General features: G+C 45.1%; 1 protein-coding gene across 4 annotated transcripts in view; it reads left to right on the forward strand.

Moving 5' to 3' along the window:
* LOC309552023 (uncharacterized protein) overlaps positions 1–23,482 on the forward strand; it is a 472,505-nt gene that overhangs the window by 343,214 nt on the left and 105,809 nt on the right. The window lies entirely within an intron of this gene.

The following is a 23,482-nucleotide window of genomic DNA, read 5'->3' on the forward strand; positions in this document are numbered from 1 at the left end:
CTGGGGGCTGTCCCCTTGTCTATAACTTCTGGTCCGAGGTCAATACTTTTATTGCCTCAGCTTTGGCCCATCTTAATATAATACACCCGCATCTTTGAGGATTTATCTTTGAGGACTTACCAGCTTCAAAATATAGTACACACTTATTGCGTATCCTTTACTTCAAAGCTAGAAAAAACATTCTACTATCATTGAAAGAACCCTCTCCTCTGACAACCAACACCTGCTTATAATTGATTAATGCTACCCTTACACTATACAATTTTACTTTTAAACTTAGGAAGAAACCACAAGTGCTAAATAAAATTTGGGACCAGTGGGTCTAGTCTACTTACCCTTGCCCTTCTAGATCCAGAATCTTAAAGACTGAACACTGGTCATTTATCTTACTGACTTATCGCTTGATGAAATCTGCTGTACCCATTGTTACTGTGAAATGAAGAAAAACGAGGAACCAACTGGGTTCTGTATTGTGTTTGTGTACGACTATATTCTAAATCCATTAAATGTATCCATAAAAAAAAAAGTGGTTGTAAACTCCTAAAATGAAAACTGAACAAAGCAAATCATTCTATAGTGTGTACTTGCCTCAACCCAAAACACCTAGTGTGATTTCTGTCTGTTTTAGCATTCCTCTGCCATCTGCATGAGTCACTGCATGATGCCCCCCCATCCAGCATACAGCAGGTGATTCACAGCCTCAATTGTGCTTATTTCCTTATGAGACTATGTAGAGGGAGGCGTGTCCTTTTCCTTCCACTCAGGTCTCAGTTTACACTCAGCTTCCTGCTCTATGCTACGCAGTGTGTGACATCGGATACCCGCCTCCAGCCTTCTGAAACTGAGAAATATTGTGTAAGTTCTGTACTTTGAACAGTTGTAGAGGAGAGAGGGCTGCAGTCAAATAGCTACAACCTATGTAGGAAGATTTGTTTCATATCTGTATATCACCTAGCCTAGTCACTTAAGTTGGCATATTTAAGTTTTACAACCAATTCGTTACCTTCGTTTTTAGTCATCGCATAGAGATTTTGGTTTCCAAAATCATGACATGTTAGCACTATAGCAGAGTGCCCACTTGCTCACTATGCTCAGATGCAGGCCAGTTTAACCACTTCAATACCGGGCACTTTTCCCCCTTCCCGCTGTTGTATTTTGAATGACAATTGCACGGTCATGCCACACTGTACCTAAATCAAATTTATGTCATTTTTTTCCCCACAAATAGAGCTTTCTTTTGGTGGTATTTGATCACCGCAAGGTTTTTTCTTTTTTGCTGAACAAATAAAAAAAGACCAAAAAGTTAGTTTAAAAAAAAAAAAAGTTTTTTGTTTATGTTATAACATTTTGTAAATAGGTAAGTTTTTTTCTGCACTGATGAGCACTGATGAGGCCCCCACTGACAGGCACTGATGAGGAGTCACTGATGGGGTGGCACTAATGGGGTGGCACTAATATGCGGCACTGATAGGCAGCACTGATGGGCACTGATATGTGGCACTGATAGCTAGCACTGATAGGCAGCATTGTTGGACACTGATAGGCGGCACTGATAGGCGGCATTGATAGGCACTGATAGGCGGGACTGATGGGCACTGGTAGGCGGCACTGATGGGCACTAATAGGCAGCACTGATGGGCACTGATATGTGGCACTGATGGGCACTGATAGGCAGCACTGATCGGCACTGATGGGCACTGATAGGCTGCACTGGTGGGCAATAATGGGCACTGGTGGGTGGCACTGATAGATGGCAATGATGGGCAATGGTGTGCAGCACTGATGGGGAGGGCACTGGTGGGCAGCACTGATGGGCAGCACTGATGGGGAGGGCACTGGCAGGCGCCCTGAGCCCTGATTGCCATCCCTGGTGGCCATGGTGGGCATCCCTGGGGTCATGGGTGGGCATCCCTGGGGTCATGGGTGGGCATCCCCGGTGGTTCTAGTGGCACCCTCCCAAGGGTCTGCACTGGTAATCAATGCTCTGATTACCAGTGAAGACCCCCACCCCTGTCAGGAGAGCCGCAGATTGGCTCTCCTCTACTCATGCCTGTCAGGCCAGAAATGAGGAAAGCCGATCAATGGCACTGCCTATTTACTGTGTGACCAGCTAAGATTGGACACAGCTGGTCACATGGTAAAGAGCCTATGTCAGTAGGCTCTTTATCGAGATCGGAGATGCGGTGTGTCAGAGTGACACGCCACATCACCGATCGCCACTCTGCGCGCCCCCCGTCATTTGCCTATAGGGCGGGCGGGAAGGGTTAAATCCATTTATGACAACTCAAGGGGTCCCTGGACATGTCCAGGGAGTATAAGTTTCTCAGATTTCCTCCCTTAGCAGCTCAGAAAGAGGACTTTTGATGAGGCAGAGGTAGTCTTATAACACGCAGCTACTTTGGTGAGCCCCTACCCAATTGCTACCAGAATACTCCATTTCAAGTGGGATGGCTCTTTGTTCTTGGACCTTGGAGCCCTTTAGCTGTTCTCCTATCTTACCAGAGCTACCCTGGACTTCAGTGTGAGGGATGCTGTTCATGAGGATAATTGCAAGTAGCTGTTTGTGTTGTTAACTATTTTACTAAGAAAAAGGTGATTCTTAGCATGACTCTCTTTTGTTAGAGCCTTAGATAGGCTTTGCAGCCAGGTTACCCTGATTGAGGCATCAAGTCCATGTTTGTGCAGCTTTCATTATTTTGCAGTGTATGCTTGTTTGAACCTGTTTTGTATTATTGCTCCAAATTTTGCAGCTTTTTAGTAAACTGAAAGTTACAGACAGCCCTGTTTAATCATTTAGCCAATTACCTATCTGTCAATTTTCACATTGCTGTTTGCACCCCTATTTGGTAAATATTATTTCTTCCTGCTTAAGGCCCCGTTCACATCTAGTGATTTGGGATCGCGGGCAGAATCAAAGCGATTCTGCCTACGATTTCAAATCATGCTGCAATGCTGGCAAAACGCAGCATGCATGCCATTCATTTTCAATGTAGCCTAAATGTGGTGTGGTTTGCTACGATTTGCTTGCGATAAATCGTGCTGCAATCGTGGCAAAACAGCATCGCGTGCAGCTTGTCGCCCAAAAAAGGAGCAGGAGCTTCATTTTGGTGACAAGCTTCGCGAGATGCAATTTGCCATGATTGCAGTGCGATTTATCGAACGACAGTGTGCTATGTTTTACCCGCATTGCAGTGCATTTGGGGATCGTGGGTGAAATTTCGCCTATTCTGCCCACTATCTCAAAATGGTAGATGTGAACAGGGCTTTAGGTAGACAACGGTTCCATCTCTGCAACATTATATCAACTCAGTATATTAGTTACCTCTTTGTAGAAGGTGATTCATTACACTTTAGGTGGTGGGCACAGTAATCTCCACAGCAAACAGAAAAAACCTTTGCGGTGGTCAAATACCACTAAAAGAAAGCTCTATTTGTGGGAAACAAATTACATAAATTTAGTTTAGGTACAGTGTTGCATGACGGCACAATTGTCATTCAAAATGCAAGAGCGCAAACAAAGTTGAAAATTGGCCTGGGCAAGAAGGGGGTGAAAGTGCCCAGTATTGAAGTGGTTAAGGATGTTATCATAAATGACAGTACTACATGAACTTTGTCACCCTCTGCCCACATGGCCGCATCCTTGATAAGTGATGAATACAGGTGATCGACCACATAGTTCCACTCATGCCCAGACTGGAGGAGGATGACTTTTCCTTACCTTGAATCCAATTTTGTTCCTAAAAATGGATGTCTTTACTCAAAAATACGACTCAAACTGTTTGGGAGTACTGATATATGGGATGATGAGACACATTCATAACTATACCATTATCTTATTTCAGCGGAGTCTACGCACCCCTATACTTTCCTGATCCACGGTTTTGCGTGAAGCTGAGACACATTCACATTTATACCAGTTTCGTGCTGCTGTGGAGACTACAAACCACTATTCTATTTTGATTTATGACGATTGGTCATTAAAAATAGGGTTGTGATTACCATAGCAATGAGAATGAGAACAACGCACTGGAGAACCTCTCTTAAGACATCATCATTATCTTCTACCGCTAATGTTCTCTTTATAGGTTAATTGTTTATATACACTTCTTTAAACTATAAGAATTGACTTTCATAACTGTTGATTGATGGAACGGTAGTACACGACTGCGCAACCAGATGGCTGCAGTTATTATGCTAACATAATGCAGTTAGAATTAACAGTGAATTAAGCCATTAGTCTTTAGGCAACATCCTTGTGAATGTGTTGGACTTTACAGTAGAGACGTGGAAATGTGTAGTGACATATACTTCCTTGAACGCCCTAGTTCATAGACATCTATTAATGATAAGTGCTTTACATTTTTTCAGTCTGATTTGATATCACAGTTTTCTTTTGTTGATGCAAGAACTCTCCTTGTTCTGCTCGCGTGCGCAAGGTGACTAATGATCCCTAGCGGACATTTATACAGGGAAGTGTCACTACCGGATCCAATGTTGGGGATCCCCTTGCTGGGTACTGGACGAGTGCTCCATGTGCCCATATCGTTGTCATAATGCGCACGCGAGTACCCACAACGGAAGATGACCATCGTATTCAGGCTAAAATGCGGTCTCACAGGAGCTAGCAGATAGGGGTACCGAAATGTGAGTTCTCTTTCAGTTGCCGATCTTTTCAACAAAAGTACCCAAATTATTGTTAAAAAGCTGTAAGTATTTTAAAGGTATGCTTCTTATAGTATACCTGTTTTCACTGTTTAAGATTATTCTTTTAAGTGGAGTAGGAGGGCCTCCTGGAGTGACTGACTTATTCATAGAACTTAATACACCTGGAGAACTTACTCTTGGTTCCAATTCCTGGTGTGTTTTCTCTTTTGAGTGCAGTGGTCATTCTTGGATGTGCCATCCATTTGTTCCCTAGACAGAGGCTGGCAGACTGTTCACCGTTTTTAACCACTTTACCACCGCGTGCGGTAATACTACTGCGGCAGTGCGGCACGATACCGTCCAGCCACGTAGTATTACGTCATGCGCGATCGCGGGTCCAGAGCGCGCTCCCGCGCGCCGCGGGTCCCGATACCGATCGCATTCGGTAGGGAACCGATCAATCACCAGATACTGACCAATGATTTTTGGTCAGTGTCTGCTGATCGGTCCCCACCAATGACAATCTGTCCCCTGTCTGTGTAATGTAAACACAGACAGGGGAAGTGATGTCACTGTCCTTCCTGGAGTCCTTTCGGTTCCAGGAGAGAGACAGAGACACAGTAAAAACGTGAGTTCCACCAACACTACACTGACACACCTCACATAGGCACATTTAACCCCTTCATCACCTCTGATCACCCCCTGATCACCCCCAAAACCCCTCACAGTGAACACTATATACAGTGGTATACAGATATTTTACTGATCACTGTATAAGTGTCACTTGTGAGCGTAGTTTGCGCCTGCGTTAGGCCCAAATAGGGTTAGGGTACCCGCCACCTATCCCCTAATAAAGTTTTAACCCCTTGATCACCCACAGTTAACCCCTTCACTACCTATTACTCTGTGCACTAAATACAGTATATAGGTAAATACTGATCACTGTATTTAGTGTCACTAGTGACCCTAATTTGCGCTTGCGCTAAGCCCATATAGGGTTAGGGCACCCGCCACCTATCCCCTAAAAAACTTTTAACCGCTTGATCTTCCCCAGTTAACCCCTTCACTCCATATAAAACAGTGCACTAATATATACAGTATATCAGATAACTACTGATCACTGTATTTAGTGTCACTTGTGACCCTAATTTGCGCTTGCGCTAAGCCCAAATAGGTTTAGGCCACCCGCCATCTATCCCTTATAAAGGTTTAACCCCTTGATCTTCCCCAGTTAACCCCTTCACTCTCTATAACACAGTGCACTAATATATACAGTAAATCAGATAACTACTGATCACTGTATTTAGTGTCACTTGTGACCCTAATTTGCGCTTGCGCTAGGCCCGAATAGGTTTAGGCCACCCGCCATCTATCCTCTATAAAGGTTTAACCCCTTGATCTCCCCCAGTTTAACCCCTTCACTTCCCTGTCACAGTGTTCACTATATACAGTGATTACCGATCACTGTATTAGCGTCACGGGTGACACAACTTAGGCTAGCTAGTTAGCGTCAGGGTCCCACTACACCACCGTTACTTAGCGTCAGTTAGAGTCAAGTACACTAACACACACACACCACCGTTACTAGTATAGTGTTTGAACAGATCAATATCTGATCTGATCAGAACTATACTAGCGTCCTCATAATTTAGTGTTCCCCAAACGCAGTGTTTGCACAATCAGCACTGATTCCTGCTAGCACCTGCGTTTAGCCCCCCTGCCCAGCCCACCTTACCCAGGCAAGTGTAGTAATCAATAGATTACTGACACTTCCAAAAAACACAAATCACACAAAACCGCTGCGTTAGCAGAGTCAGGCCTGATCTCTGTTAGCACTAGCAGTTTTTCTTTGTAGCGACCAAATAGTCCTCGACAACCAGGTGCTTTTATTACCTAGTAGTCGCATCACTGTACGAGTAAATTTAGCTACCAAAATGACAAAACGTTCGTTCAGTGATGATGCTATATACAGTATAATGGCCATGTCAAGTGAGAGCGATGGGGAAGCCTCACCGGCAGAATCAGGGTCAATATACGAACCAGATGACAGCAGCGGCTCCCTGACAGATAGCTCCGACAGAGGGGTCCCTGCTAGGGTCAGGCGTACCCGACCCCATTCTGGAGTTGTTGACTTGCAAGAACTGGAGGTTTCTCGTATGCAGCAGAGTGCCAGTACTAGTGCCGCTCACACTTCTCGTGAACTGGCAAGCACGAGCGGCCTAGTACACCCTGGACCTTCAACCAGCACTGCAGTATCACCTGGTGACGTGGCGAGTCACCTGAGTGCAGTTGAAGCTGGTGCGGTGGCTAGCACGAGTAGTGGCCCGCAGCCACCGCGTATCCGAAGACAGGCCCGTAGAGCCCATAGTGTCCTCCCTGAAGCGCTGGCATATCCTAATTGGCAGCCCACAGATTCCACAGCGCCAGTACTTCCCCCATTCACCGCCCAACCCGGAATCCAAGTGGAAACAGCTGGTTTTAATCCCATAAACTTTTTTGAGCTGTTTTTCACTGAAGATCTTTTCAGATCTATTGTGGACCAATCAAATTTGTACGCTCAACAATTCATCGCCGCCAACCCAAATTCACCCCTTGCCAGACCATTTGCCTGGAATCCTATTACGATTCAGGAGTTTAAAACCTATCTGGGCCTTTCCTTCAACACGGGCATTACAAGAAAGAATGAATTGCGGTTATATTGGTCCACTGACCCAATTCATCAAATGCACGTGTTCTCTGCTGCTATGTCCAGGGCTCGATACGAACAAATATTTCGGTTCATGCATTTTAACGACAATGAACTCTGTCGTCCTCGGGGAGACCCTGAATATGATCGGCTCCACAAAATTCGGCCCCTCGTAGACCACTTCAATCAGCGGTTCGCAGCCTTGTTTACCCCCCAACAAAATGTCTGCGTTGACGAGTCCCTGATTAAGTTTACTGGTCGCCTTGCTATCAAACAGTACCTCCCCAGCAAGCGTGCCAGATACGGGGTCAAGTTGTATAAGCTTTGTGACAGGGCCACAGGCTATACAGTTAATTTCCGTGTCTACGAGGGAAAAGACAGCACTGTGGAGCCCCCCGATTGCCCAGGCTACATAGGGAGCAGCGGCAAGATAGTTTGGGACTTGGTGTCACCCTTATTCGGAAAGGGGTACCACTTGTACGTGGACAATTTCTATTCAAGCGTGCCACTTTTTAGACACCTCTATCAATTGCAAATTGGCGCTTGTGGCACCGTGCGATCTAATCGCCGGGGCTTCCCCCAACGGCTAGTGAATGCCCCACTGAGCTCGGGGGAGAGAGCCTGCTTGAGGTGCGAGGAATTGCTTGCAGTGAAGTGGAGGGACAAACGAAACGTTTACGTGCTGTCCTCCATTCACCCAGACACGGCAGTCCAAATTACTACGGTCACCGGTGTTGTTGTTGAGAAACCCCTCTGTGTCCATGACTATAACCGTAAAATGGGAGGGGTGGACTTCAACGACCAGATGATGGGACCGTACTTAATTGCCCGTAAGGCCAGACGCTGGTACAAAAAAGTGTCTGTATACCTATTTCAATTGGCTGTTTACAACGCTTTTGTCTTATACAAAGCGTCTGCTGGAACATTATCCTTCTTTCAATTCCAAGAAGAGATAATCAGAGCCCTCCTGTATCCAGCTGGTGCTCCTGCCCAACTTCCCCAACCAGATGCAGTGAGCCGGCTGCATGAGAGGCATTTTCCGCAATTCCTCCCGAGTACCCCTACCAAACGATACCCCCAAAAAAGATGCCGTGTCTGCAGCAAGCGCGGATTTAGGCGTGACACCCGGAATTATTGTCCCGACTGTCCTGACCAACCTGGTCTTTGCAACGGTGACTGTTTCCGTCGCTACCACACACTAGTGGATTATTAGCGTAGGGTACAGCACAGCACAGTTTAGGGCACATTTACACAGGGTCTCAAAAGATGTTCGATGGCTATCGTCATTTTGAGAGACCCAAACCTGGAACCTGGAACTCGACGTTTGAAGAAAAAAAAAAAAAACATAAAAGCCAAAAATAGTTGTCGTCTCAGTCATTTTTTATGTTCTTCTGCACTTCCTATGTACTTTTAATGTCCTTTGTATGTTTTTCATTCTTTTGTGACCTGTTTCTCTTGCAGGTACTCGTCGGCTACCACGCATTGATTTTATATATTCTGACACAAACAGTGTTTGCGCTCAGCATATATGGATACCTTTGCTGATAGCAGCTGTGGTGATTTTCTGATTTCAGCACTGCAGTTAAAATCTTATTTTGGTATACGTGGATAGTGCCGTGTATACCCATCATTAAATTCAGTGGGTGGTTGTTTGGGCGGTTAATGATGAGAATCCAAAAATTTTTGTTGTGTCAGTCATTTTATATGTCCTACTCTTCCTAATGTACTTTTTTTAATGTACTTTTTTTTTTCATTCTTTTGTGACCTGTTTCTCTTGCAGGTACTCGTCGGCTACCACGCATTGATTTTATATATTCTGACACAAACAGCGTTTGCGCTCAGCATATATGGATACCTTTGCTGATAGCAGCTGTGGTGATTTTCTGATTTCAGCACTGCAGTTAAAATCTTATTTTGGTATACGTGGATAGTGTCGTGTATACCCATCATTAAATTCAGTGGGTGGTTGTTTGGGCGGTTAATGATGAGTAATACTACGCATTATTCCTGTGCTGATTTCTGATAGGTTCTCTTTTTTTTCGTTCAGCCCACAGGCTGCATGAAAAAAAAAAAAACCTATATGCCAAACAAGGACCAGCAATGTACTGGTACGTTGCTGGACTTTGAGTGGTTATACCAGGATGATGCCTGCAGATTTAGGCATCATCTTGGTATCGTTTTTTACAGCAAGCGGTCGGCTTACATGTAAAAGCAATCCTAGCGGATAATTGGCCGCTAGACTGCTTTTACATGCAGTGGGAGGGGACTCCCCCCCCCCCTCCTGCCGCCTTCCGCTGCCTTCCACGGTTTTTCTCAGGCTCTCCTGTCCCACCGGTTAACCCGAGAGTGCAGCCGGTGGTTCAATTATCTAACCATAGAGCTGATTGGAGATGAGAATGGCTCCAATCATCTCTATGGCCTAAGATGCCGGAGGCTACGAGCATTTCATGACTTCTGTTTCGCCAGAAATAAACAGCGCCATTGGGAAATTGGGAAAGTATTTTATCACACCAATTTTGGTATGGTCCGATGCGTTAAGGTCAGAGGAAAGATCTAGAGTCTAAAAGACCCCAATATTTTTTTAAAAAGAGTACCTGTCACTACAGATTGCTATCATAGAGGAAATTTAAATTCACCGTGATAACAATAAAAATGATTAAAGAAAAAAAAAAATGAAAGAAAAGGTGTCAAAATAACATAAGAAAGCAAATTAAAAAAGAAAAAGAAAAAAAAAAAAAATCAATTCCCCCTGTCCCCCCGTGCTTGCGCGCAAATGAGCGCACAAGCATTCGTCTAGTGTCATATGTAAACCGCAATTTCAGCATGCATGTGAGGTATCGCCGCGAACGCCAGGTCGAGGGCAGTAATTCTTGTGGTAGACCTCCTCTGTAAGTCCAAAGTGGTAACCTGTAAAGACTTTTAAAGGCTTTTAAAACCGTACGTTGTTTGTTGCCGCGGCACGGGCGTGCGCAATTTTTAAAGCATGTCATGTTAGGTGTCTATGAACTCGGCATAAGATCATCTTTTAAATTTTACCAAACAATTTGGAATTATATAGTGTATTTCTGCATTAAATATAAAAAAAGTGTTTTTTTTACGCAAAAATTGAGTTTGGAAAATGTGTGCGCAAATACCGTGTAACAAAAAAAATTGCAACATCCACCATTTTGTTCTGTAGGGCCTCTGCTTTAAAAAAATATATAATGTTTGGGGGTTCAAAGTAATTTTCTTGTGAAAAAAAATATTTTTTCATGTAAACAAAAACTCACAGAAAAGGCTTGGTTTTCAAGTGGTTAGAAGAGAGGGTGATGTGTTGCTAAAATTGAGCATAAAATGCCAGGACTGTTCAAACACCCCCCAAATTACCCCTTTTTGGAAAGTAGACACCCAAAGCTATTTGCTGAGAGGCATATTGAGTCCATGGAGTATTTTATATTTTGCCCTAAGTTTCAGGAAAATGACAATTTGTTTTTTTTTTTTTTTTTTTTTTACACAAAGTTGTCACTAAATAATATATTGCTCACGCATGCCATGGCTATATGTGAAATGACACCCCAAAATACATTCTGCTGCTTCTCCCGAGTACAGGGATACCCCATGTGTGAGACTTTTTGTCAGTCTAGCCGCGTACAGGACCCGGAAAACCAATCTGCACCTTCTGGCTTTCTAAGGGCGTAAATTGTTGATCTCACTCCTTACTACCTATCACACTTTTGAAGGCCATGAAATGCCAAAATGGCACAAAACCCCCCCAAATGACCCCATTTTGCAAAGTAGACACTCCAAGCTATTAGATGAGAGGCATGATGAGTCCATGGAATATTTTATATTTTGCCACAAGTTTCAGGAAAATTATTATTTTTTTTTTTTTTTTTTTTTTTACACAAAGTTGTCAGTAAATGATATAATGCTCACACATGCCATGGGTATATGTGAAATGACACCCCAAAATACATTCTGCTGCTTCTCCTGAGTACAAGGATACCCCATATGTGAGACTTTTTGTCAGTCTAGCCGCGTACAGGACCCGGAAAACCACTCCCCACCTTCAGGCTTTCTAAGGGCGTAAATTGTTGATCTCACTCCTTACTACCTATCACACTTTTGAAGGCCATGAAATGCCAAAATGGCACAAAACCCCCCCAAATGACCCCATTTTGCAAAGTAGACACTCCAAGCTATTAGATGAGAGGCATGATAAATCCATGGAATATTTTATATTTTGCCACAAGTTTCAGGAAAATTATTATTTATTTTTTTTTTTTTTTTTTTTTACACAAAGTTGTCAGTAAATGATATAATGCTCACACATGCCATGGGTATATGTGAAATGACACCCCAAAATACATTCTGCTGCTTCTCCTGAGTACAGGGATACCCCATGTGTGAGACTTTTTTGCAGTCTAGCCACGTACAGGACCCGGAAATCCACTCCCCACCTTCAGGCTTTCTAAGGGCGTAAATTGTTGATCTCACTCCTTACTACCTATCACACTTTTGAAGGCCATGAAACGCCAAGATGGCACAAAATCCCCCCAAATGACCCCATTTTGCAAAGTAGACACTCCAATCTATTTGCTGAGAGGCATGGTGAGTATTTTGCATCTCTCATTTTTTTTGGAAAATGAAGAAAAAACAGGAAAATGCATTTTTTTTCCTCTTTTTTCAATTTCCAAAACTTTGTGACAAAAATTGAGATCTGCAAAACACTCAACATGCCTCTCTGCAAATAGCTTAGGGTGTCTACTTTCCGAAAAGGGGTCATTTGGGGGGGGGTTGTGCTGTCTTGGCATTTCATGGCCTCCGAAACTGTGATAGGTAGTCAGGAGTGAAATCAACAATTTACACCCTTGGAAAGCCTGAAAGCGGGGACTGGTTTTCGGGGTCCTGTACTCGGCTAGACTGCAAAAAAGTCTCACACATGTGGTATCCCTGTACTCAGGAGAAGCAGCAGAATGTATTTTGGGGTGTCATTTCACATATACCCATGGCATGTGTGAGCAATATATCATTTAGTGACAACTTTGTGTAAAAAAACAAAAAAAAAAAATAATAATAATATATTTCCCGGAACTTGTGGCAAAATATAAAATATTCCATGGACTCACCATGCCTCTCAGCAAATAGCTTGGGGTGTCTACTTTGCAAAATGGGGTCATTTGGGGGGGTTTTGTGCTATCTTGAAATTTCAGGGCCTCCGAAACTGTGATGGGTAGTCAGGAGTGAAATCAACAATTTACGCCATTAGAAAACCTAAAGATGGAGATTCATTTTCGGGGTCCCGTACACAGCTAGGCTCCCAAAAAGTCTCACACATGGGGTATCCCCATACTGAGGAGAAGCGGCAGAATGTATTTTGGGGTGTCATTCCACATATACCCATGTCATGTGTGAGAAATTTATCTTTTAGTGACAACTTTGTGTTAAAAAAAAAAAAAATAAATAAATTGTAATTTTCCCAAAACTTGTGGCAAAATATAAAATATTCCATGGACTCACCATGCCTCTCAGCAAATAGCTTGGGGTGTCTACTTTGCAAAATGGGGTCATTTGGGGGGTTTTGTGCTATCTTGAAATTTCAGGGCCTCCGAAACTGTCATGGGTAGTGAGGAGTAAAATCAAAAATTTACGCCATTAGAAAACCTAAAGATGGAGATTGATTTTCGGGGTCCCGTACACAGCTAGGCTCCCAAAAAGTCTCACATATGGGGTATCCCTGTACTCAGGAGAAGCAGCAGAATATATTTTGGGGTGTAATTACACATATACCCATGGCATGTGTGAGAAATGTATCTTTTAGTGACAACTTTGTGTTAAAAAAAAAAATTTTTTTTTTTTTAGTCATTTTTCAAACACCTGTGACAAAAAAATTAAATATTCAATGAGCTCAACATGCCTCTCAGAACATTCCTTAGGATGTCTACTTTCCAAAAAGTGGTAATTTGGGGGGGTCTTGTACTGCCCTGCCATTTTAGCACTTCATGAATAGGGATGATCGAACGGTTCGGGTCGACCATCGGTTCGACCCGAACATTGGATGTTCGATATTCGGCCGAATACCGAACTTTTTGCGGCAAAAGTTCGGTATTCGGCCACCAGAACCGCCCAAAATGCACTGGGACAGGAACTGGGCTTTAAAAGCCCGTGATTGGCCCAGAAACGTCTGCAAAAGCCAATGAGGGGGCAGGAGTCTCCTAGGAACGTGATTGGAGTGACTACGGGGACCAGAGGCCAATCAGGAGTGAATACGCCCCACACTATATAAGATGGCCCCGCCTAACCCCTAGCACAGTTATCCAGAGCCTGTTGAAGAGAGTTGAAGCAGTTCTGTCTGACTCCTGCTTGCTACACTACATTTCCTACATATCGAGTGGTTCTAAAGCTCCATATAGCAGAATTGTATTTAGCTTACAGCCAGTGTAGTTAGATACAGCGATTGTGCTGGTTCTTAGAGTTAAAAAAAAAAAAAAAAAAAAAAACTTAAGGGACAGTGTCAGTCTTCTGCTGTATGGAGCTTTCTATTTAGTGGAAAGGGATATCTAGTGTAGTTAGGGAACTTTGTACTACATTAGTTAGATTTGAAAATTTAGTTTCTGTAGGGAAAGTGTGAGGGTTCTGTTTAGTGAGCACGTGGCACAGTGCTGCTGTATCACAGCAGGTATACGTGCTTGCTAGGCAGCAAAATACAGTGACAACTTAACGCCTGTTGTTCAAAGCGTTAGGTGCACTGTACAAAAGCCTTTGCAACTGTGCGTGACACGCAACTGCTGTGCTGTATCCAGCGACAACTGTGGGTCGCATAGCAGTGTGCGTTTTTCACCGCACACAGTTGCCAACGCATCAGTGACAACCTAACGCCTGTTGTTCAAAGCGTTAGGTCCACTGTGCAAAAGGCTTTGCTACTGTGCGTGAACCGCAACTGCTGTGCTGTATCCAGCGACAACTGTGGGTCGCATAGCAGTGTGCGTTTTTCACCGCACACAGTTGCCAACGCATCAGTGACAACCTAACGCCTGTTGTTCAAAGCGTTAGGTCCACTGTGCAAAAGGCTTTGCTACTGTGCGTGAACCGCAACTGCTGTGCTGTATCCAGCGACAACTGTGGGTCGCATAGCAGTGTGCGTTTTTCACCGCACACAGTTGCCAACGCATCAGTGACAACTTAACGCCTGTTGTTCAAAGCGTTAGGTGCACTGTACAAAAGCCTTTGCAACTGTGCGTGACACGCAACTGCTGTGCTGTATCCAGCGACAACTGTGGGTCGCATAGCAGTGTGCGTTTTTCACCGCACACAGTTGCCAACGCATCAGTGACAACCTAACGCCTGTTGTTCAAAGCGTTAGGTCCACTGTGCAAAAGGCTTTGCTACTGTGCGTGAACCGCAACTGCTGTGCTGTATCCAGCGACAACTGTGGGTCGCATAGCAGTGTGCGTTTTTCACCGCACACAGTTGCCAACGCATCAGTGACAAATATGCCTGGTAGACCAAGAAAAGGCATACGTGGCCCTGCTGCGGAAAGGGGCACAGCTTCTAGGGTGTCTAGAGGCAGGGGTGGACGTGGTGGTCAGTCCTCAGCCAGGCCACCATTTGGATTGTTCTCCGGCAGTGGCCAAGCTATACGTCCACAGTATGTACAGGAGGTGGTGGACTATATGAACAAACCCTCATCATCGGCATCATCTGCAACTACAGTGACCCAGGCAGAGAAAAGTGGTCAGTCTTCTGCAGTTGTCAGAACAAATACAGATGAGTCCATGTCCACCTCATGTCCTCCCTTAGACCCAATTTCAGACATGGCAGAGGAGTCAGCTGAGCTGTTTGACCACAGTGTCGGCCATCTACTCCAGCCTGATGCTCAGTCCTTTATGGAGTCTGATGTTGGGTCTGAGTTTGAGGAGGAGGCAGAGCAAACAAGAGGGGAGAGCAGACGGCCCGCTCCATCTAAGGCCGCACCTGTTGTCTCCCAGGCCAGGCCTGATGCTCAGTCTTTGATAGAATCAGATGTTGGGTCTGAGGTTGAGGAGGAGGCAGAGCAAACAAGAGGGGAGAGCAGACGGCCCGCTCCATCTAAGGCCGCACCTGTTGTCTCCCAGGCCAGGCCTGATGCTCAGTCTTTGATGGAGTCAGATGTTGGGTCTGAGGTTGAGGAGGAGGCAGAGCAAGCAAGAGGGGAGAGCAGACGGCCTACTCCATCTAAGGCCGCACCTGTTGTCTCCCGGGCCACTATACACACCTCATCTTGCTGGGCCTTTTTTGAGACATCCCATGCAGATAAAACAGTTGCGATCTGCAAGATTTGTAAGAAGGGTATAAAACGTGGCAAAAATGTCAACCACCTGGGTACAAGCTGCCTAAACAGGCATTTGACAACCCACCACTCGGCCCGTTGGCAGGAGCATTTAAAGAACCCACAAAAGGGCCAAAGATTGGTCAGTCGGCCTCCTAGTTCTCCTCGCGCTCCTCCTCATGCTCCATCTGCTCCACCTGCTCCACCTGCACATCAGTCTGTTCCTGGCCCTGCTATAGTCACTCGTCACCTGTTGGCAGCCTCCACTGGCAGGGATGATGATATAGCAGGCAGTGTCGCATCTACCTCCAGCACACCACCAGCTGTATCATCTAGACGCCAAATTTCGATTCCACACATGCTGGAACGAAAAAAAATGTATACTCCCCGCCACCCACATGCCCAGCGTCTAAACAGTAGTTTGGCTAAACTACTGGCTCTGCAACTATTACCATTTAACCTGGTAGAGTCTGCTCCCTTCCGTGACTTCGCAAAATGTGCAGTTCCACAGTGGCAGGTGCCAAGTCGGCATTACTTTTCCCGTAAGGCCCTGCCATCCCTATACCAACATGTGGAAGGCAATGTAGTGTCATCCCTGGCCAAGTCAGTCAGCCGTAAGATACACTTGACGGCTGACACTTGGTCAAGCAAACATGGGCAGGGACGGTACATTTCTGTCACTGCTCACTGGGTGACACTGCTTGCCAGTGGAAGGGATTGTAGCCAGGGCTCGGTGCTGCAGCCAGTGTTGCCCCCACGTCTGCAAACAGCTGGTGGTGTCGCTGATCCGGGTAGATCGATCACTTCTACCCCCTCCTGCTCCTCCTCCTCTACCTCCTCCATGCCCTCCTCTGCAGAATGGTCCTTTGAATATGATGAGATACCACGTAAACGTTCAAAGGGCTATTCTATGTCTCAGGCCAAAAGGTGTCACGCAGTGCTGCAGCTTGTGTGTCTAGGGGACAGGCAGCACACTGCCCCTCAGATTCTTGGGGCTCTGCAGGCACAGGCCCAGAGGTGGTTGACACCACGCCAGCTGCAGCCAGGGATGGTGGTTACTGATAATGGGTCAAACCTCCTGGCCGCCCTTCGTCAGGGAAAGTTAACCCATGTGCCATGCCTGGCGCATGTCCTGAATCTCGTGGTACAGCGGTTTTTGAACTCGTACCCGGGAATGCAGGATGTGCTAAGGATGGCAAGAAGGGTGTGCAGTCACTTCAGGCGGTCGTACAGTGCCACTGCACGTTTGGCCGAAGTGCAGCGCGAGTTTCACCTGCCGGTACACCGCCTCATCTGTGACATGCCCACCCGCTGGAACTCCACCTTGGCTATGCTGCAGCGCCTGTACACGCAGCAGAGGGCCCTCAATGAATACCTATGCGAGTACGGCACCAGCACTGGCTCTGCGCGCCTGGGCTTCTTTTCACCACGGCAGTGGCTTTTGATTAAGGATGCATGCGCTGTCCTCTCGCCATTTGAGGAGGCCACAAGGATGGTCAGCCGGGACAGCGCATGCATCAGTGACACCCTACCGGTACTGTTTTTGTTGGAGCACACTCTGCGTGGCATTATGGACAGGGCACTGGAGGCAGAGCAGCAGGAGGAAGAGGAGGACTTCCTTGCCTCTCAAGGCCCCCTTTATCCTGAGAATCCTGACCCCATTATGCCTAGCTCCCAGAGGCCCGAGCAGGATCCAGGGGTGGAAGAGGAGGAGGAGGAGGACGATTCTGCGGGAACTTTTGCAGGGTTTGAGGAGGAGGAGGAGGAAGACATGCGGCAATCTGCAAGGCCTAGTTTGACTCCCTCGGGACACTTTGGAGTAGTACGTGGCTGGGAGGAGGAGGAGCCCGTTGAAGATAATGTCGTTATGAGTGACCCCGAGGAGTCAGCTTCTCAGGCCTTCGCTAATTTGCGACGCATGGGAAACATCATGCTCCAGAGCCTGCGAAAGGACCCCAGAATCAAGGCCATTAAAGAGACTAACCACTATTGGTTGGCCACCCTACTTGACCCCCGGTACAAGTGTAAAGTCTCGGAGCTTTTCCCATCCACCCATAGAGTCCACAGGATCAAATCCCTTGAGGACAGTCTCAAGAGGAATCTGGTGAACATGTTCCCCGACTCCCGTAGGTTGCAGGGGCGGGGACAACCTACCATGGATTCTACTGGTGGTCACGAGAGGAGCGTTGGAGAAGGCGTGCGGTTGACGGATGCCTTTCGGTCTTTTTTTAGTCCTCACCGCCCAGGCCTCTCAGCTGCCACATCGCATCGACAGCGTCTGCATCACATGGTGGACGATTACGTGAGGGCACAAAGTGACACAGAGGGCTTTTCATGTGACGAAGCCGATCCACTGGCATACTGGGTCTTAAGATTAGACCACTGGCCAGAACTGGCCCAGTATGCCATGGAGTTGTTGGCCTGCCCTGCTTCCAGTGTCCTATCGGAACGGGCATTCAGCGCAGCAGGAGGATTCGTCACAGACCATCGAACTAGACTCTCCACCGACTCAGTCGACCGTTTGACATTCATTAAGATGAATCAGTCGTGGATATCAAGCTTTGATGCACCTGATGCAGACCTTGTAGACTAGGCTATCGTGGTGATGTGGCAGTTGAGCCTCAGTTTAAGCCTGGACCATGGTGCCACCCTCAAACCCTCCTCTCATTCTCTTTACGTTCACAGAACCTCATTTTGGTTATGACAAAAACGACAATGTTTGCGCACCTGTTCCACAGGTGCACACCTTTACAATTTTTGGGCCTCCTTCAACACCAGCTCTTTGGGGTTAAGGTGGGGAGGCTATGCTAAAACAAAAACGACAATGTTTGCGCACCTGTTCCACAGGTGCACACCTTTACAATTTTTGGGCCTCCTTCAACACCAGCTCTTTGGGGTTAAGGTGGGGAGGCTATGCTAAAACAAAAACGACAATGTTTGCGCACCTGTTCCACAGGTGCACACCTTTACAATTTTTGGGCCTCCTTCAACACCAGCTCTTTGGGGTTAAGGTGGGGAGGCTATGCTAAACAAAAACTACCATGTTTGCGAACCTGTTCCACAGGTGCACACCTTTACAATTTTTGGGCCTCCTTCAACACCAGCTCTTTGGGGTTAAGGTGGGGAGGCTATGCTAAACAAAAACTACCATGTTTGCGAACCTGTTCCACAGGTGCACACCTTTACAATTTTTGGGCCTCCTTCAACACCAGCTCTTTGGGGTTAAGGTGGGGAGGCTATGCTAACACAAAAACGACAATGTTTGCGCACCTGTTCCACAGGTGCACACCTTTACAATTTTTGGGCCTCCTTCAACACCAGCTCTTTGGGGTTAAGGTGGGGAGGCTATGCTAAACAAAAACTACCATGTTTGCGAACCTGTTCCACAGGTGCACACCTTTACAATTTTTGGGCCTCCTTCAACACCAGCTCTTTGGGGTTAAGGTGGGGAGGCTATGCTAAACAAAAACTACCATGTTTGCGAACCTGTTCCACAGGTGCACACCTTTACAATTTTTGGGCCTCCTTCAACACCAGCTCTTTGGGGTTAAGGTGGGGAGGCTATGCTAAACAAAAACTACCATGTTTGCGAACCTGTTCCACAGGTGCACACCTTTACAATTTTTGGGCCTCCTTCAACACCAGCTCTTTGGGGTTAAGGTGGGGAGGCTATGCTAAACAAAAACTACCATGTTTGCGAACCTGTTCCACAGGTGCACACCTTTACAATTTTTGGGCCTCCTTCAACACCAGCTCTTTGGGGTTAAGGTGGGGAGGCTATGCTAACACAAAAACGACAATGTTTGCGCACCTGTTCCACAGGTGCACACCTTTACAATTTTTGGGCCTCCTTCAACACCAGCTCTTTGGGGTTAAGGTGGGGAGGCTATGCTAAACAAAAACTACCATGTTTGCGAACCTGTTCCACAGGTGCACACCTTTACAATTTTTGGGCCTCCTTCAACACCAGCTCTTTGGGGTTAAGGTGGGGAGGCTATGCTAAAACAAAAACGACAATGTTTGCGCACCTGTTCCACAGGTGCACACCTTTACAATTTTTGGGCCTCCTTCAACACCAGCTCTTTGGGGTTAAGGTGGGGAGGCTATGCTAAACAAAAACTACCATGTTTGAGAACCTGTTCCACAGGTGCACACCTTTACAATTTTTGGGCCTCCTTCAACACCAGCTCTTTGGGGTTAAGGTGGGGAGGCTATGCTAAACAAAAACTACCATGTTTGCGAACCTGTTCCACAGGTGCACACCTTTACAATTTTTGGGCCTCCTTCAAAGCCAGCTCTTTGGGGTTATGGTGGGGAGGCTCCGCCAACACCAAAACTACCATGTTTGCGCACCTGTTCCACAGGTGCACACCTTCATAATTTTTACGCCTTCTTCAACACCAGCTCTTTGGGCTTACAGTGGTATGGCTCCGCCAACACCCAAACAACAATTTTTGCGCACCTGTCACACAGATGCATATCATTGTAATTTTTTTCCTTACAAAGGCAATTATTGCTTTCATTACCAGCACTTTCATAGGGATATGGTGTCAAGGCATCGTCCGCACCACCAAATGCCCAATTTTTAAGCATCCTTTACTTCTATTCAAAGTCAAGAGACAACACTATTCATCCAAAACATCTCTAATCTTGTTCACTCTGCACTACCTTGTGGCCCCTACCCCTAACCCTCAATGTATCCGTGCATATATGTCTGTTTCTTGTGAGATTTCAAGTTAAAGTGCACCAAACACCATTTTACATGAAATAAAGTGCAATTACATACATCTTTGGACTTCTTGAAACATTTGGTAATAAAAGCCCCATTGTGGAAATACACCCGTTAATTATATGCACATTTAAAGAGACAGCACCTTTTTCCAAAAAAACCTCTAATCTTGTTCCCAGTGCACTGCATTATGTCCCCATCATACACATTGGCTGAGCCGTTGATTAGGAGCAAAAGAAAGGTGCGGTTAAGCAAAAAAGTCATTTTTGAAGGTTTGGTATGCTGTAATTCTGGTTCTGGACATGCTACAGAGCTGAAACTTCACAGGTACAACTTTTAGACCCCCCAGACACTAAATCCAAAGAAATCTCTTTTTTTTTTTTTTTTTTAATTTTTTCAATAATTGGCTATCTATCAAAAACGACAATTTTTAAGAACTTTTTTTTGTGTGATTAATAGTCCCTGGGGCATGACCCAGAACCCTAGGCACTTTTTAGGGGCATTTATTGGGTTTTAGGGCTTAAAAATGGTGTTTTTTGATTACAGAAGTTCGGGTCCCATTGATTTCAATGGGGTTCTGAAATCCGAACCGAACTTTCGTGAAGTTCGGGTGTTCTGGTCGAACCGAACTTTTCAAAAGTTCGATCATCCCTATTCATGAATTGAGATAGGCAGTCAGAAATTAAAGCTGCGTAAAATTTCAGTATTTACACCATAGTTTGTAGACGCTATAACTTTTGCGCAAACCAATAAAAATACGCTCATTGAATTTTTTTTTGTCAAAGACATGTAGCTAAATATATTTTGGCCAAAAAAAATGACATAAATTGAGTATATTGGATATTTTTTAAAAGACAAAGTTGAAAATGTCATTTTTTTGCAAAATTTTCGCTCTTTTTTTATTAATATCGCAAAAAATAAAAAGCGCAGAGGTGATCAAATACCACCAAAAGAAAGCTCTGTTTGTGGGAAAAAAAGGACGTAAATTTCGTTTGGGTACCACATTGCATGACCACACAATTGTCAGTTAAAGTCGCACAGTGCCGAAGCACAAAAAGTGGTCTGGACGGAAGACAGCAAAATCCTCCGGTGGTAAAGTGGTTAAGGTGTAGCAGGAGCCATTTTATACTACGGTAGCCTCTGAAACTGATATCCCACCTGGATTAACTAGTCACGGGTGGTCGTTGTTACCTATTTGGTATCTTCTTTCTCTACTTTCCTTGTGCTTCACTCTTTTCTCTTTTCTGCCTCTTTCTTTACCCCCATCCCACCCTCCCCCCTCCCAAATATTGCAATATGGCCTATTCGAGGCTAGACAAGATGCCCTTTGTTATATCCCATAACGTAAATGGCCTTAACATCCCAGAAAAAAGAAGTCGTCTTTTATATGAGCTTAAAAAATCTAAAGCCCAAATTGTTTATTTGCAGGAGACACACTTCCGTAGCGACAACATACCCAAATTAAATACTAGATATTATCCTAAGACTTTTCACGCAACCAATACTCAAGCCAAAACAAAAGGAGTGACAATATTGCTCCATAAGAATTGCAAATTCAAACTGGACGAGCAGATATCAGATCCAGATGGTAGATACTTGCTCTTGATAGGAACCCTTAACGGAAGCCCGATGACGTTAGCGAACGTCTACTTCCCAAATACAGCACACATCACATTCTGTAATCTGATCATAGATGAACTTAAACAACATGCAAAAGGATGTATAATATTAGGGGGGGACTTTAACGTGCCCCTAGACCCATTGCAAGACACATCCTCGGGTAAATCTTGTATCACATACAAAATCATTAAAAAAATTAAAACACTCCTCAGATCTCTAACACTTATTGACACATGGAGAGCGCTCAACCCGACGGTAAAAGATTACACGTTTTACTCAGCCCCACACAAGCGATACACTCGGATAGATCATATCTACATAACCCAAAGAGATCTTTTCAAACTGACTAATGCTGACATAGGCATTATTTCCTTTTCGGATCATGCACCGATCTCCATTTCGCTTATGCTAGACACACCATCTAGAAATGAGTTCACATGGAGATTGAACTCATCATTGTTGGTGAAAAAAAACATTCAAGATGATATCCAGAATACCATAACAAATTATTTTAAAGAAAATGTCTCAGAGGACATCTCACCCCTATTGCTCTGGGAAGCACACAAGAGTGTGATCAGAGGAGAGCTCATTAGACATGGAGCAATATGTAAAAAGGAGAGGGAAAAAATCACCGAAACCCTGATAAGGAAAATCTCTGAACTTGAAGGGCAGCACAAACTCAGTACTTCGCAAAAAGTAGAGCAAGAACTGATATCACAAAGGAAGGCTTTGAATGATATTCTACAATTTAAGATTAAAAGGTCACTGTTCCTCAAAAAATCAATCTACTATGAACAGGGGGACAAGGGTGGTAAACTATTAGCTAGGGCTTTAAGGGAAACCCAACTTGACAATAACATCCATTGCATCAAAGGCAAAAATGGTGAATTGATAAGAGACCCACATAAAATGGCAGACAGCTTTGGATCCTTCTATTCCAAATTATATAATATCCCACTGCAGAAAAAACCCGAAGGGCTGGAAGGATCCCGAGATGAGCTAATTCAGGACTACTTGATCAACAGTGGATTACCAACCCTACCGAAAGATGCATTGGATGATTTAGAAAAAAAGATTTCATTAGATGAAACGAAGACTGCAATAAGAGAATTGAAAACAGGGAAGAGTCCCGGCCCAGACGGCTTTACATCCCAGTATTATAAAATATATATAGACTCTATAGCGCCTCATCTCACAAATGCATTAAATTCCATGCTTGGAAAACATGTCCCATCCAGGGATTTTTTGATGGCACACATCTCAGTCATCCCCAAACCCGACAAAGACCCTACTCTTTGTGCAAGCTATAGGCCAATTTCGCTCCTAAATCTAGATTTAAAGATTTTAACTAAAATAATGGCAACCAGACTGGGTACACTGTTACATCATGTCATAGGGCCGGAACAAGTGGGATTCATGCAGGGAAGGGAGGCCAAAGATAGTGTCATAAAAGCGATAAACTTGATCCATGGAGTGCGGGACACGGCTGTCGAGGGCCTGATACTCTCCACAGATG

The sequence above is a fragment of the Pelophylax lessonae genome (assembly GCF_965119305.1).
Source record: "Pelophylax lessonae genome assembly, chromosome: 4".
NCBI classification, from domain to species: domain Eukaryota; kingdom Metazoa; phylum Chordata; class Amphibia; order Anura; family Ranidae; genus Pelophylax; species Pelophylax lessonae.